Source organism: Carassius auratus, chromosome 23 (assembly GCF_003368295.1).
Source record: "Carassius auratus strain Wakin chromosome 23, ASM336829v1, whole genome shotgun sequence".
Lineage (NCBI taxonomy): Eukaryota > Metazoa > Chordata > Actinopteri > Cypriniformes > Cyprinidae > Carassius > Carassius auratus.
Window position 1 is genome coordinate 11,787,372 of NC_039265.1, and position 18,493 is coordinate 11,805,864.

An 18,493-nucleotide genomic window follows, 5' to 3' on the forward strand; every position below is an offset into this window, starting at 1 on the left:
AATGTTGTTTTATAAACGCAGTAACGTTGAAATCAGATCTGAAAGTTCCTGTCAAGTGTTTAAAAACTAAATATGATTTAATAATGTGTTGAATGAATTTGGTAAGTAAGGTATTCTATGTTTTTTAATACGTAGAGGTTATTAATATAGGCTGAAATATAATGTTATGTTTATAGTATAAAGGTGATCTTATGGTGCATTGCTCTTTAAAAGTTAGGCTGTTAATATAATATAGAGGAAGATCAATCTTAATTATTTTTACGATATTAAAATGAATTTTATTTTTTACATTGCTTAGTCGAATTTTTCAGATCGGCACTTCGGAGCTTGTTCGCGACTCCGTTGATTCAGATCGGCACTTCGGAGCCTGTTCGCGACTCGGTTGATTCAGATCGGCACTTCGGAGCCTTTTCGCGACTCGGTTGATTCAGATCCACACTTCGGAGCCTTTTCGCGACTCGGTTGATTCAGATCGGCACTTCGGAGCCTTTTCGCGACTCGGTTGATTCAGATCGGCACTTCGTAGCCTATTCGCGACTCGGTTGATTCAGATCCGCACTTCGGAGCATGTTCGCTACTCGGTTGACTCATATTACAACTCCAGAGACTGTTTGTGAATTTTTTTTTTTTTTTAAATTCAGATCTGGACATCGAAGCAGGAAATGTTTGTCAAACAGTTTATTAGTGAGAAATGAATATTTGGACCTGAGGCTTTTTTTAACCAGTCGATTTAATTTTTTAATGATTTCAATGATTTTGGAAGTCAAGGCTTCTTGTACCTCAGTTGCATGTGTTGTGTTTTATGAATTGTGCATAGATTTATCTACTGAGAAATAAAGTTGAACAGAAATGATCATGAACTCTTAAAGATGACGATGAAAAGAAAAGGTAATATTGCATATAAAATTATATCTAAGTATGAACTAACATGCGCACTACAGTAAATATTCTTACTCTTCCCTAAATAAGTGAAAATGTTTGGCTCAGTTTACAGAAAAGTGTACGTTACACATCCTTTCATTATGATGCAACATTGTTTCCTCCTCAGATGAGCATTTAACATATTTATTATTGTGGGGATTAGTGTGTAAGTGCTACACACACACACACACACACACACACACACACACTGGTCAGAGTTTGGGATCAGAATGATTTTTTATGTTTGATGTTTTAACAGGAGTTTATTTTACTCATCAAAAATACAGGATTTAAAAAAAAATATATAATTATGAAGTAAAAAATATTTGTCTATTTTAATATACATTAAAATCTATTTTATTTCTGTGATTTTCAGCATCATTACTCCATTACTGATTTATTATCAGAGTTGTGCTGCTGAACTGTGATACTTCTTTCAGGATTATTTGATGAATGAAATGTTAAAAAGAAGAGCATTTATTTAAAATAGAAGTCTTTTCTAACAATAAACACTAGAGTTCAAAAGTTTATAACTCTTTTAGAATGTATTAAATTGATAAGAAGTGAATCAAAGATTAATATTGTAAGAAGAGATTTATATTTTGAATAAACGCTGTTCTTTAAAAAAAATTATACATCGAAGAATCCTGAAAAAGGTATCTCAGATTCCAAAATAATATTTGGCACCACAACTATTATTAATTCTAATAATAAATCATCATATTTGAATGATTTCTGAAGATCATGTGACACTGAAGACTGGAGGAATGATGCTGAAAATACAGCTGCAAAGCACAGAAATAAATGATATTTTAAAGGATACTAAAATAGAAACTATTATTTTATATATTTAATTTTGATAAGTTTGAATTATTACTGATTTTTGACTGTAGCATCACTACCAATAGCCGCGTGTCGACAGCACTACTTGTATTGTCGAATACAACCTTTTTTTTGTTTCAAACAGTTCATTGAACAATAATAAATGTAGTACCTGAAGCTGACAATGAAGTAAATGTATAATAATTAGCACAGATGATTAATTTACCGCTGTAAACGGGCGTGTGAGGGGCGGAGACGCGCCGTGGAGCGTCAGACGGCGCGTGAGGACCATACACAGCAGAACGGTAGGAAAATTCACTCATCTTATTATTTCTCTTTTACTATAGCGATTTATTTTTAGATACGTGATTGGAGTCTTTCATATTGTTGTTTTATAAACGCAGTAACGTTGAAATCAGATCTGAAAGTTCCTGTCAAGTGTTTAAAAACTAATTAGGATTTAATAACGTGTTGAATGAATTTTGTAAGTAAGGTATTCTATGTTTTTTAATACATAGAGGTTATTAATATAGGCTGAAATATAGTGTTATAATATATTCGGAGCCTGTTCGTGACTCGGTTGATTCTGTTGATTCAGATCGGCACTTCGGAGCCTGTTCGCGACTCCGTTGATTCAGATCGGCACTTCGGAGCCTGTTCGCGACTCCTTTGATTCAGATCGGCACTTCGGAGCCTGTTCGCGACTCCTTTGATTCAGATCGGCACTTCGGAGCCTGTTCGCGACTCGGTTGATTCTTATCGGCACTTCGGAGTCTGTTTGCGACTCGGTTGATTCAGATCGGCACTTCGGAGTCTGTTTGCGACTCGGTTGATTCAGATCGGCACTTCGGAGCCTGTTCGTGACTCGGTTGATTCAGATCGGCACTTCGAAGCCTGTTCGCGACTCGGTTGATTCTTATCGGCACTTCGAAGCCTGTTCGCGACTCGGTTGATTCAGATCGGCACTTCGGAGTCTGTTTGCGACTCGGTTGATTCAGATCGGCACTTCGGAGCCTGTTCGTGACTCGGTTGATTCAGATCGGCACTTCGGAGCCTGTTCGCAACTTGGTTGATTCAGATCGGCACTTCGAAGCCTGTTCGCGACTCGGTTGATTCAGATCGGCACTTCGAAGCCTGTTCGCGACTCGGTTGATTCTTATCGGCACTTCGAAGCCTGTTCGCGACTCGGTTGATTCAGATCGGCACTTCGGAGTCTGTTCGCGACTCGGTTGATTCAGATCGGCACTTCGGAGCCTGTTCGTGACTCGGTTGATTCAGATCGGCACTTCGGAGCCTGTTCGCAACTCGGTTGATTCAGATCGGCACTTCGGAGTCTGTTTGCGACTCGGTTGATTCAGATCGGCACTTCGGAGTCTGTTTGCGACTCGGTTGATTCAGATCGGCACTTCGGAGCCTGTTCGTGACTCGGTTGATTCAGATCGGCACTTCGAAGCCTGTTCGCGACTCGGTTGATTCTTATCGGCACTTCGAAGCCTGTTCGCGACTCGGTTGATTCAGATCGGCACTTCGGAGTCTGTTTGCGACTCGGTTGATTCAGATCGGCACTTCGGAGCCTGTTCGTGACTCGGTTGATTCAGATCGGCACTTCGGAGTCTGTTCGCAACTCGGTTGATTCTGTTGTCAACTGAGAAATAAAGTTGAACAGAAATGATCATGAACTCTTAAAGATGATGATGAAAATAAAAGGTAATATTGCATATAAAATTATATACTCCTATATAAATTATATTCCTCCTCAGATGAGTTAACATGTTTATTATTGTGGGCCATTAGTGTGTAGGCAGTGGTGGACAGTAATGGAGTAGCTTTACTTCGTTACTGCAATTAAGTACATTTTTCAAGTATCTGTACTTTACTTCAGTCTAGAGGTCGACCGATATGGGTTTTTCTATAGCCGATGCCGATGTTTAGAGGTCAGGGTCAGCCGATGGCCGATATGTGCTGCCGATTTTTAGGGCCGATATCTTGGACTTTTCCCCTTGATTTGCATGCTAAAATGTCACACTAATAATAAGTGGATGCACAACCTTTCTAAACTTATCATCAATTATTGAGCACTGACTTGAACCATCTCTTGAATCTTAATGTAGTGCACTGCACGGTATTAAAATAAAAATGTGTCCAAAGTTAACCAAACAAATCAATAAACTGACCAAGTATTAAATATATAAAACAGGTAATATATATATATATATATATATATATATATATATATATATATATATATATATATATATATATATACACACATACACATACACATATAGGTCAATCATTTACATAAAAGTTTTAGAGCATTTACATTTTACGTACTTACGTACTCGATGGCGCCGCGCATGGCTGCTTCAGTGCTTGGCTCTCCAGTGTTTGTACTGTTTTTGTTCGTTTTTCCTGTTTTTTGTTTAACAAACACTATCAGTTTCACCAGGGATGAACTGCTGAACATTCGGCAGAACACACCACAAGATCTTTTACCAGATTTAAATTATTCAGACGTTTTACTGAACGTTGTTATCGGAGGAGCGGCGGCGCTGATCAAACGCTTCAGGACGCGCAGACGGGGGAAGCGAGCGGGAGCGCTCGTCAGACTCAGGAAGCGCGGATTTCGAACGCCGTTGCCTAGCATCCATCTGGCAAATCTCCGCTCTCTACCCAACAAAACAGACGAACTCCTTCTGCTCTCTCGGACAAATAAGGATTTCTCTCACTCTGCTGCTCTGTGTTTCACGGAAACCTGGCTGAATGACACCATACCGGACAGCGCGCTCTATCTGCCGGGCTTTCAGCTGTTTAGAGCGGATCGTGACACAGAATCAACGGGGAAATCGCGCGGCGGCGGGACATGCTTTTACATCAATGAGCGGTGGTGTAGAGATGTAACTGTGTTAAAGAAGATGTGCTGTCCTGATCTAGAAATGCAGTTTGTCAACTGCAAGCCGTTCTATTCGCCGCGGGAGTTTCACTCGTTCATTCTGGTTAGTGTTTACATCCATCCGCAAGCGCACGTGAGCTCAGCTTTACAGAAACTCGCTGATCAGATCACAGAGACAGAACAACAACACCCTGACTCTGTTTTAATCATTCTGGGGGACTTTAATAAAGCCAATCTCTCCCGTGAACTGCCAAAATACAGACAGCATGTTACATGTCCCACCAGAGACAGTAATATATTGGATCACTGCTACACTACAATAAAGGATGCATATCACTCTGTTCCACGAGCAGCTTTGGGAAATTCTGATCACTATCTGATTCATCTTATACCATCCTACAAACAGAAACTTAAATCTGCTAAACCTGTAGTAAGGACTGTGAAGAGATGGACCAGCGAAACGGAGCAGGATTTACAATCTTGTTTTGACCTCACTGATTGGAGTGTTTTTGAAGCTGCTACCACTGATCTGGACGAACTCACAGAGACTGTAACATCCTATATTAGTTTCTGTGAGGATATATGCATTCCTACCAGGACTTCTTTAACATTCAACAACGATAAGCCATGGTTTACAGTAAAACTCAGACATCTTCGTCAGGCCAAAGAGGATGCCTACAGAAATGGGGACAGGGTCTTGTACAATCAGGCCAGGAACACACTGAACAAAGAGATCAGAGCGGCTAAAAAGAACTACGCTAAAAAGTTGGAAGACCAGTTTTCTTCCAACGACTCAACTTCAGTTTGGAGAGGACTGAGGGCCATCACAAACTACAAGACACCATCCCCTTGCACTGAGGCTAATCAACGGCTTGCTAACGACCTGAATGAGTTTTATTGCAGATTTGAAACCCCCAACACCCATTCTGACCATCTCCCTGCACAACCATTAACACCTCCTGCAATCCCCCGTTCCACACCTACTGCTCTTCAAATCTGTGAAGATGATGTGCGCCAGGTCTTCAAGAAGAACAAAAGAAGAAAAGCACCAGGCCCAGATGGTGTTACACCAGCCTGTCTGAAAATCTGTGCTGACCAGCTGGCCCCCATCTTTTCACAGATCTTCAACAGATCCCTGGAGTTGTGTGAAGTACCTTCCTGCTTCAAACGCTCCACCATCATCCCCATCCCAAAGAAACCCAAGATAACAGGACTTAACGACTACAGACCTGTGGCTCTAACGTCTGTCGTCATGAAGTCGTTTGAAAAACTGGTTCTGGGTTATCTGAAGGACATCACTGGACCCTTACTGGACCCCCTGCAGTTTGCTTACCGAGCAAACAGGTCCGTGGATGATGCAATCAACATAGGATTGCACTTCATCCTGCAACATCTGGACAAAACAGGGACTTATGTGAGGATCCTGTTTGTGGACTTTAGTTCGGCTTTCAACACCATCATCCCAACAACCCTCCAGACCAAACTGACCCAGCTCTCTGTTCCTAGCTCTATCTGTCAGTGGATCACCAGCTTTCTGACAGATAGGCAACAGTTAGTGAGACTGGGGAAATTCACATCAAACAGCTGCTCCACCAACACTGGCGCCCCTCAGGGATGTGTTCTCTCCCCTCTGCTCTTCTCCCTGTACACCAACGACTGCACCTCTAAAGACCCCTCTGTCAAGCTCCTGAAGTTTGCAGACGACACTACAGTCATCGGCCTCATCCAGGACGGTGATGAGTCTGCTTACAGACAAGAGGTTGAGCAGCTGGCTGTCTGGTGCAGTCTTAACAACCTGGAGCTGAACACGCTCAAAACAGTGGAGATGATCGTGGACTTCAGGAGAAACCCCCCTGCACTCCCCCCACTCACCATCATGAACAGCCCTGTGACTGCAGTGGAGTCATTCAGATTCCTGGGAACCACCATCTCTCAGGACCTGAAGTGGGACAATCACATTGACTCCATTGTAAAAAAGGCCCAACAAAGGTTGTATTTCCTTCGCCAGCAGAGGAAGTTTAACTTACCACAGGAGCTGCTGAAACAGTTCTACTCAGCCGTCATTGAGTCTGTACTGTGTACTTCTATAACTGTCTGGTTTGGCTCAGCAACAAAATCAGACATCAGAAGACTACAGAGAACTGTTCGGACTGCTGAAAGTATTATTGGTGCTCCCCTGCCCACCCTTCAAGAACTGTATACATCCAGAGTGAGGAAAAGGGCTCAGAAAATCACTCTGGATCCCTCACATCCAAGTCACCCCATTTTTGAACTTTTGCCATCTGGCCGGCGTCTTAGAGCCGCAAATACCAGAACAGCAAGGCACAAAAACAGTTTCTTCCCCCAGGCAATCTACCTCATGAACAGTTAAATGTTCCCCACTTATGCTTATGCAAACAAAAGTGCAACATCCTTATATTTATTTGTTACCCCTCCATCCTAGTACATCCCTGCATCTTTTTCTTTTTCAATCCTATTCCATTATCATTTATAGCACAATTGTTTATACACTTATTTATTTGACTACCTTTTTATTTTTTTTTGTGTGTGTTGGTGTCTCTGTGTACTGGAAGCTTATGTCACTAAAACAAATTCCTTGTATGCGCAAACATACTTGGCAATAAAGCTCTTTCTGATTTCTGATTCTGATTTATCAAGTAGAATTTTTAAAGTTTATTGGAACATAAATGTCAACTTAAATATACATTTAAATAAATACAATTTTAGAAATAAAAATAAATTAAACTGAAAAATATAAAAAATATAAATATATAAAAAATAAATAACAGTAGTGCTGCAAACACACTAGCAACGAGCAACATTTGTGTTTGGTATAAATGACACAGAACATCTAAAGTGCATTCTAATTTCGAACTTACATCGCAGTCTGTTCATTATTAAAATAAAGTACAGTCAACCAAACATTTAAAAAGTTAGACTGGTCAGTTTAAATACACCGTATACCGGTCCACGCTGCTGTTATGCCAAGGACGTTTTTGCTCATGTGAAGAGGATGATTTGTTCCGTCTAGTTTACATTAAATATATATATTATAGTTTAACATTCAGATACACTGCGAATATGGAAACATTTGGATATGTGCAGAACGAGACGTGAGCAATAACCTCCAAATTACATCTAGTCAAACCCGCGCTCGCTCGTCCTCGTATGGATCGGATCATTTTTCGGATCAGCAAAAACAAAAAAGGCCAAGAAAAATAAACATATGTTTTGTCTTTTTTTATTAACATTAAATTATTAAATTAAAATATATTAAATCAACTTAGTGCACATGGCATAATATCTTCTTTATAACATAATACCCCGACTTCTCATCTCCCAGTCTGCTGTGATGAAGTAAGCAGTATCGTCACATAGCTCTCAATCCCCTGAGCGCAACAGAGGATGCTCGGGATAGTTCATCCACAACTTTTTTCTTTTCCTGTTTATAAAGATCTGGCACAATCTTTTCACTCTGACCTCTTACCTTCATCATTATATCTGACAGGGAAAGCCAAAATGTGCGGGGTGTTCAAGCTCCTCCGCTCCGCATTATCACTGAGTGGAACTTTTTTTTTTTTTTTTCATAATTCAATCCGCGGGTCACGTGTGTGCCGAACCGAAGATATTGATATGAACGGATCACGGATCAACGATGAGCCGTTGCACCACGACTGTAGAGTCATTTGAAAACATTGCGTTTTAAAATACATGAAAAACGAGCACCACGAAACCATTTTAATAGTAAAAGTAATCTTAAGTAAAATAATCTTAAGACCTTTATCTCCCAGGTCTGTTGTTGAATCTTTCAAAAGTTTTGGCTTGGGGTGCTTCACATGCAGTGGCAGCAGCAGCACTTTCCACCGCGCCAATAACACGGAGCTGTCCGCCGACGGTGCCTGACTTTAAATCGGCGCTACTAAACACGGATATCGGCCGATGCCGATATATTAAAAAATGACAAATATCGGCCCGATATATCGGTCGACCTCTACTTCAGTCATTTTATTTTGAGTAAATTCTACTTTTATTTGACTACATTCCAAAGCATACAATCGTACTTTTAACTTCACTACATTTCATTAAACATATCATTACTCTCTTTAATATATCACGTGCTCCAAGCGGTGTCTGATTCATCATGAACGAACTGAGTCTTTTCAAAATAAACTTTAATCAGATCGCAAATCGCACCAAACGATTCCTTTAGGAATTAGAATGATCCGATTGCAGCTGTTGTGGAGTCAACCACTCACTGATTCAAATGAAGCGTTTAGTGCGAGTCTCCAGAAGTAAGAACCGGGAGATCTTGTGCGCGCACGCGTCTGATGTTGCTAAAAGTAAGTTATTAATGTCGCAATTCTGGATTAATTATTGTAACTGAAAATCATATTTCGGTCAAAATTGTCAGTATTTGGGAACTAAATCCGTTGTAAAGAGTGATCTATTTAAGCCCACTGAAATGCTCGAGTTCAGATGATGCAGACACATCAATTGTAGGTCAAAACAAACAAAACCCAAACATTAAAATAACACAGATTAAATACAATAACTCATGCACGTTCAAATTCCCCGCTGCCTTAATGTTAACAGTTTTATTAAAATGCTACCATCCATGTCCTATGTGACGTCTGTTCTTATATTGTTTATCAACAGTAACGTTATACATATGTATATTGTTTGGATTAACTAGACGAGTAGAGAGGAGTGCAAGCTGCCTGAGAAGAGAGCAATAAAAAGGAAAATAATATTCAGTCCAGAAAACACCATCATCAAGTCCAGATCAAGAGATTTAAAGAAGTCAAATCTAACTTCCTGATCAATTATATCAACAACAACAACAAAACATGCAATTCTCCTGTGTATTAATGTTTTTACTCCACAGAAGTTGTTATATATATATATATATATAGTAGGTTTATATATATTTATTTTTATATATTTTTTTTTGTACTGAAAAAAAGGGTTTTTAGTAATGTAACATTATGATTAGAATTAAACCTGAACAAGTCACAAAGATAAAAGTTGAAGTCTTTGGAGTTTATGTCTATTTCAATCATCTGTTTTACATATATTTCTAAAAATTTAATCTACACTTCAGTTATTAACTGTAAGAGAAGAAAAATCTTGATACACAGTTGCTTAAAAAAAAAATAGAAGAAAAAAAAAACAAGAAAATCGCACATGAAATGATGAGAAATGAAATCAAGGCCTTGAGAGCAGAGAATCAGCAACTAAAGGACCTGAACATTAAACTGCACAATGGTAGGCTATTGATTTACATGGTTATAGATGTTTTGCTATATGAATAAATGAGTTAATGTAAACATTGCTTTATATAGAGATCATGAACAGATTATTAGAGATGCTGGCTAACAGCAGTGGACACAAGCATGCTGTGCAAACCTCCCTCACAAGTGCAGCTTGCAGCTCTTCACATCTCAGCTCTTCTGGACTCCACCATGTCACAATACTAGTATTATTTTCACACCATACGATTAGATTTAGGAAAACATAAGGATTTTGTAAAATGCAGATAAAAAAATGTCATGTATATTCAATTTATTATTTAATGTTTATTGCGGTAGAGGGGCACATCATGGTCAGCCGTGATTAAGGATTTAGCCCTGGCTGTTTTTGGAAGGAGCATGTTAGCTACTCACAGCCTTTCAGGAAAAACTGGAAATGCCAACAAACATTGACAAGCCAAGCCCCTCTGGACCCCACAAAAGTGGATCTTATTATAGGTATAAAGGTGTGAAAGGTTTTTAGGTATATATGCTCTCAAAACAAGTATCTGACACCACAGTTTATTCACATTTCTCTTTCAGACACTGTTTCCAAGAAATTTCCAGCAACTCCACCAAAGTTTCTTCGAGCTGCTTTACGAGAAAACTGAATGATGAACATAAACTCCTTAGCAGGTTTACTTTCTATTATAATTTTAAATATTTTAAGTGTTAATCATTAGACATTTTGTTTCACGCCAACTAATCTGCAAGATGATCATTTACAGTTCTTATAACTACACTACCTTATATTTCAGCATATATATATAAATATATATAGTGTATACTCATATTTCTCAGGCAACATAAGGACAATGTTACGCTGCAACACTGAGTGAAGCACATAAGAGGTGAGGGAAATTCACTATAACATATGCATCTAATTATATTTATATTTATGCATATTTTATTAACTAAGTTAAGGCAAAAATGTCTCTCTTTTTTCTTCCAGAGTCCAGTGATATTGGTTTCAGAAGAATGATGGGCCATGTTCTGTTCAGTGTTCATTTTCTTCACACTTGTCTCATTTTATTTTCAAGCTCTTTTGACTAATAAATAATTCATAATTAACATTTTCTGTCTTTTTTTACTTTTTGTTGATATTTAAAATTTAGACACATTGCTTTTAAAAAAAGTGTTTTGTTATACAGGAGGCCCTGAATATCCCTTTAGCAGTCCAACATGATGAATATACATAGATTTTTTTCTGGGATTTTGGACCTGCTTGAGCCTGGAGATGTGGTCCTGGCAGACAAGGGGTTCACGATTGAAGACATGTCTCCAGTGTTGGTGCTAGACGGATCATTCCACCTTTCACACATTGTATTAAATAAATATATACAAGCAGTAAATGTGTATGCATATCATATACGTTACAGAATATCCAATACAAAATGTATCCAGCTTGGTATGTACATATTTACATCTAATTAAGAGCAAGCACTATATATTTAATGTTACAGTATAATTTGCAATGTATCAAATATTTTCACAAACGGAACCAGAGCAATGTTTTCAGCAGAGCTGCTTTTCACCTCCACTAGTCCAAACTGGAATGATTCAGATGGATCGTGGACTCGTCCGTCTGGACTAGCTCCCAGATGTGATGCTTCTGGGTTGGTAATAAAGCCACATGGTAGGACACTAACACTGGCTGTCTCTGAAGAGTTTCTCAAAATATCTGGCTCAAGTTCAAGGCCACGTTTCATAGCACTTAATGATTCTTGACTCGCTGAATCCCCAACCACATGACAAACCTCCCGGAACCTGCTCGCAGTAACCCTTGATTTCCCAATTTGTCCCCAAGCAGTGCATTTTGACTGTAGTCAATAATATATAACCCTTAATATAAAATAAGTACAGTAATAGTTAAAAATGTTTATTGATCTTGGGTGATTTTCATTTTTGTTACTTGATCTGAACTCTTGTTCATTATTAATCTATGCTTTAATGTTTACATATACTTTCTTTGAGTTAATAGTGTTATTACCAAGTGCAGAAAAGAGAAATACATGTGTTCTTGGATGATGCCATCTCTGTGTCTGACTGGTGCAGGTCAGTGGTGATGGGACGGTTTGTGAATGAAGCTGCACGTAGTGGACTGTCTGATATAAAAGTGCTGTCAGATGGTTGTACAATCCTTTACCAGCCGCACAGCTGCAAATATAGACAGCAACACTAACAACCTCTTCTGATTCCAATGCCATCTGTTTGAGGAGACAATTGTTTAGCTTATTAACCTAATAGCACCATCCAGTAAGAAAACTCACCAATCTCTGTGGAGTTGGGCCTTTGACGGTTCCTTTAGAAACATTTCCAATGCCTTTACTTCCTCCAATTGTTCCAGGGGAAACTGGATATTTTCAGGCATCTCAACATCTGGCCCTGAGCTGCTGTTCAGTTACTGAGGTACTTCAACTTGCCGATTGTAAATTTGCCTTAAGATCGACCAATTTTTATTTTTTTTTCATCTTCAAACAACTAATACAAAAGCAAAAAAATAATATTATTAATATTTACGTATTGTGAATATATTAATTGCCTAGGCCTACATACAAACGAAGGCTATCTTCCTTAATTAAAAAAAAACCCTGTGAGATCATCCATGTTTACACGGATGTCACACTATGGCCTGTGCGTTCCAGGCGGCAAGGAACTCGACCGGAAGTTGAAGTCGGCTGCGTGCCGCCATCTTTTAGCAGAACTTCACTTGCGTTAGCATTCCCATTGACTCACATTCATTTTGGCGTCACTTTGTCAGCGAATAACTTTACATCTGAGGCGTTTAAAGACTCCGTTTGTCCATTATTTATTTCTAAAGATACACAACAATGTATAAAGGGCTCCATTACCTTCTAAGTTACATTATGGCCCCGTATAAACAGTTTTTGTAAAAAATAGGCTAACGATTGCGTCATAACCACTCGTCTCTCTGTCGCATTACCGTACAGACAGGAGGAGAAGCTCGCAGGCAATTAACTTAATATGGCGTACTGGAGTTACATTTTAAAATACTATACAAAATAATTAATCAGAATACTTACTCCTGCTCACTCACGACAAAGAACTCCCCGCTCAAGCTCGCCGTCTCTGCAAGATTAACGATGGCAGTTTGCACACACAGCTACTAGAAGATTTATATATAGCATCAATATATTAATCTCAGTAGTATTTGTTTTTAAATGTGATTTTTGATTCAAAATGCAGCAGAGGTTAATTACTAAGTGTGCTTTGAGTCACAATTTTAAATTTAAACATGAATTTACACAAAATATTAATGAAATATCAATTTTGTAAAATTTATATCAATTTTAAAACAATTGTAAAAAATGAAGAACCTTAAAAGTTTTAGTGTCTTGAATTATACAGTATATTAATTAACCTCCTTAAGGTGAATCAGCTCGTTATCAGGTAAGTTAAAGTTGGAATCAGCGTATGGAGTCACTAAATTACTGACAATATTTAATAGTTGTTGAGAGGCAAGACAAGACAAGGTTTGGACACACCTTCTCAATTCAAAGAGTTTTCTTTATTTTCATGACTTTGAAAATTGTAGATTTACACTGAAGGCATCGAAACTATGAATTAACACATGTGGAATTATATACATAACAAAAAAGTGTGAAACAACTGAAAAGATGTCATATTCTAGGTTCTTTTGCTTTGATGAGTGCTTTGCACACTCTTGGCATTCTCTTGATGAGCTTCAAGAGCTAGTCACCTGAAATGGTCTTCAACAGTCTTGAAGGAGTTCCCCGAAACCGTCTCGACTGGGTTCAGGTCCGGTGACTGTGGAGGCCAGGTCATCATCACGCTCCTTCTTGCTCAAATAGCCCTTGATGCCTTCAGTGTGACTCTACAATTTTCAGAGTCATGAAAATAAAGAAAACTCTTTGAATGAGAAGGTGTGTCCAAACTTTTGGTCTGTACTGTATGTCATTTTTGTGACAACATCACAACAGCACCAAAGTGAGAGACAGAGAGAGATAAATAAGAAACTTTTGTTTAACAACACTTTTTTCATGGCCATGTCTCAGTGTTACCGTCTGGGCAGAACTATTGTTCCAGCCACCAAAGAAATATTCGCAAATAACCTGCCTGATCTATCTCAACTGCTATTTGTATGTGACAGGGTGACCTGTCCCTGTTGGTTAACACACACACACACACACACACACACACACACACACACACACACACACACACACACACACACACACACACCTCATCCTCCGTTCCCTGCTGGGGAGTTGTGGATCATTAGCACGCTGGTCATCATACACGCAAACATAGCCACTCTATTTCCATCCCCTTCAGAATCCCTGCTGCGCATAACAACATGCAGACATACCCGAGTTGTGTTTGTTTCTGTTTCTATGTTTTATGTTTCGTCATGTTATGTTAATACATACCTGTGTTTCGGTGTTTGTCAGCGTCTGTGTTGACGGTCTTTCGCGTTGCTTCTCCTCCATCGATCGACCGAACCCGAGCGCCACCCTGCGGCCTGGATAAATAGTGCCATGACCGCTGTGTGTGGCCGCGTCGGCGCGAAGCAACCGGAAGTCGGCTCGTCCATTGTCTTGGCTCGTTAGGGGGATAATGGAAATGTGTTATTATTATTATTATGCTAATTTTTGTGTGTCTACATTTGTATTTGTTATTTTTGGTTTGGAGTTTGTTTCCGTAAATATTTTGCTATTTTTTTGTGTATATATTTTTGTGATGTTGTGGAAATTGTACATACTCACCTAAAATACTTACCCACTAATTTATGCAATGGTTTTAACAAAAGAGGCGGGGCTTGGGCTATAAATAGGAGCCCCAAAGAACTTTTGGGTGTCAGTTAACGAGTGAACGAGCGATCATTAGAGGAGTTTGCGTGGATATATTTATATATATTTTTGTTTTCTTTTCCTTTTGTATAGGGTTTATCGTTTCAGTTTTCTTTGTTACATTTGTATATAGCTTTTGGGTCGTTTGTGTACTGGGACTGTTTCTCCTCTCGAGCACTGTAAATAAACATCACTTTACACCTTACATCTCTGCGAGTATTGCCATATTATTATTTTTTTGGTTATTTATTTATTTTATTTTTTGGGCAAACCCAGTTTCGCCTGACAGTGGGCCTGTGAAGAACCATTGTCCCACACCCAAAATACACATGAATTAGACGAAATGACTGACAACATGGGCACTATTTTCTCTAATACATTAGAAGCTGCTGCCCCCATCCAATTGAAAAAGGTCAGAGAAAAACGTACTGTGTATGGTATAACAGTAATACTCACTCTCTCAAGAAAGTAACTCGTTGTCTTGAACGCAAATGGAGAAAAACTAACTTGGAAGTTTTTAGAATTGCATGGAAGAACAGTATGTCCAGCTATAGATCATGACATACTCATAGATCGATTACAAAACTATATTACAGGTAGTCCAAAATACAGCAGCTAGAGTCCTTACGAGGTCAAGAAAATATGATCATATTACCCCAATTTTACAGTCTCTGCATTGGCTACCTATTAAGTTCCGTATCAGTTACAAATTATCATTACTTACCTATAAGGCCCTAAATGGTTTAGCTCCTGCGTACCTAACAAGCCTTCTACCACGCTACAACCCATCACGCACCCTAAGGTCACAAAACGCTGGACTTTTGGTCGTTCCTAGGATAGCAAAGTCCACTAAAGGAGGTAGAGCTTTCTCACATTTGGCTCCCAAACTCTGGAATAGCCTTCCTGATAATGTTCGGGGTTCAGACACACTCTCTCTGTTTAAATCTAGATTAAAAACACATCTCTTTCACCAAGCATTCGAATAATGCATCTCTTAAATTGTGAGTGTGCAGGAAACATAAATTATGTAATATTTTCCAATATTCTCTTTTGAATAGAAACAATCCAAAGAAAGCATGAAAGCATCATGAAAACAAAAAGAGAAGTCACTTACAAAATAACACTGAATAAACGCCAAAAATCTGACCAAAATGTTTCAGTGTAGGAGCATTGCCAAAATAAATGAATGAAGTCTTCTTCAGAAGAATGACAAAAACAGCAACTCACGTCAATGTCTTATATTTCCTAAGAAAGGCTTTAGTTGGGTAACATTTGTGAATTAACTTAAATGTTATTTCTTTTGTCTTTGTTGGTAAGCAGATATCTATGAGGCAAGGTCCATACTTTCTCCCAAGGTTTATTCTCCACAATACTATTCCAGGATTATGTAAGGAATCGTTATCATCTCTCTCTGAAAGAGAGATCTAGTTTTATAGTTATTTTTTTGTTGATCTGCAGAAAAACAAACATTTGTTGAATAAAATCACTATTTTTGTTTTCTTTGCACAAAAACATGTTCTTGTAGCTTTGTAAAAGTGTGGCTGAAGCATTGATGTCACATGAACTGTTTTACTGATGTCCTTACTATGACTCTGGGAACATTTCAGTTGCATTGCTGCCTTTATGGAGGTTCAGAAATCACAAAAGCCAGATCTAATGCTCTTTTAGCGGCTGTTTTGAAGGAAGATCAACGTTCACAAAAAAAAAAAAGTGCAAACTGTATGAATCAGAGATAGTTCCTCACTTTCCACGGTGACACAGAGATCGTTCTCCAGCTTCAGTTAAAGTATTACCTGCCTAATGTTTTCGACTCGTACATTACACGTCACGCGCTGATGTCACGTGTCGTTACGCGACCTGTATTTGCCGGAATCACAGTGTGAAAGGGGCTTTATTGAGCTTTTCCTCAATATTGGACTGTAGAACTATGCAGTTGTTGTTTTAATTTCACATGGTTACAGTTAATCTTTTCATTTAAGGCCAGTTCTCTGTAGTTTCAACCCAATTCAGAAACAGAAGCTAAATGCTGATGTCTGCACCATCTGTGTTTGTATTGAATGTAGTCTGCTTACTGTGCAGTTACTGCCGTTCATTTCAAACTGTCACGGTTATTGTTTTCAACAGCCAAAAGCCAGTTTAGCCTATTAAATACCAAATAAACATCTTGTTTATGCACTCTTTCCTTCTTACTTGATTGTTGCTTAAAGATAAAAAAAAACAAAAATCGTCCAGTTTGCTTGTAAAAAAATTGTTATCGGCCATGAAAAATCATGATCGGGTCATCCCTAAAAAATATCATAATTTGTGCTCTGAAGATGAATGATGGTCTTACGGGATTGAAACGACATGAGGGTGAGAAATGACATGTTTATTTTTGGGTGATCTAGCCATTTAAACACACCTGAACCAGCTAATCAAGGTTCTTATAATAAAAGTTAAGGTAAGTGATAGGACGTTTTATTTTTGGATAAACATTTTATTAATAAATACAATCTCTCTTAAAATACCTTATTGGATTATGATAATCAAAACAGTTTGGTTTGATCTAGCGCAGAACTAAAACTTTAATGAAATATTTCCCCCAATTATAAAATGATTTTATCATTAGCTAGCTCCACACTGGAGAGCAGCTTTATAACAGGAAATCAAGTTATAATTCTAGCGACACTGACTCTGTATTTTCATGTGTAATATTGTAATATTGAAAAGCTATCGATTGCATAAAGGACTGTTATATAAATAAACGTGACTGGACTTTTCTTTACTGGAGCGCCTGGAGAACCTCAGAGTTCCTGCAAACATCCACATCGCTGTAATCAAATGTGTTCTTAAGAGCTGCTTTTACATCGCGGTCAGTTTTTGTTGTGTTTATGCCGTTATTGAGAGGAAGGCGTGCACTATATATTTACATATTCATCCAGGGTTCGGATCAGATCGGTTTCCTCAAACTGAAGTGCTATCTTCTTCTTTTGAATTGAATCAGGAGAGTGTATTACAATCTTGCGCTACAGCGCCACACTGGTCAAACTGCATTATTGCAGGCTTTCGCATTAGGCAGATACGAGATCAAACCACTAACATTACTCAAAAACATTTACCGACAATTTTTTTATCGTCGACGTTGTCGATAATGTCGACTAATTGTTTCAGCCCTAGTGTGTATATATACTAAAGTAAATACATTACAAAGAGTAGTGCGCTTTCACATCTCCCAACGCTCAAAATCATCTATTAACAGTGCAATAAACCGATTACACAATACTAGACTGCAAAACAAAAGCACCCCAAAACAGAAACTCTAAGAGAAATTAAAGATTTCGTCTCAACACAAGAAAAACTTTAGATTTTCTTACCTGACTGGTACCTCTTGCTCTCCTCTGCCCCGTCATCAAATGCGTTGGAAATCCCCACTTCCGGTTCTTCTTCTTCTTCTTTTAGAGTTTAACTGGCGGTTGGCAGACCAACTTAAGGTGCATTTACCGCCATCTACCAGACAGGAGTGTGGTCGTCGAGAATAGTCAGAGGGAATTATTCACCTATGCACATACTTATTATATAAATATGTACATATTAAATACGGTAGAACAACCCCGTATTTTTGAGAAACCTCATAACTTGATTTTTAACAGTTTTAGATACATCTCCTAATAAATTAACTAAAGTAAGCGCTTTCCCTTCTTTATATAGGACTGATGTTAAACAACTACGCTCTTCCGTATAATTATTACACTCTATTA

General features: G+C 38.5%; 1 long non-coding RNA gene across 1 annotated transcript; it reads right to left on the reverse strand.

Moving 5' to 3' along the window:
• Positions 1-13,720: 13,720 nt before the first annotated feature.
• LOC113041752 (uncharacterized) lies at positions 13,721-18,172 on the reverse strand. The gene is made up of 3 exons (XR_003275462.1): positions 18,110-18,172; positions 14,337-14,508; positions 13,721-13,780 (listed from the first exon to the last, which is right to left on the reverse strand). It is a non-coding gene; the product is annotated as an uncharacterized LOC113041752 (long non-coding RNA).
• Positions 18,173-18,493: the final 321 nt, after the last annotated feature.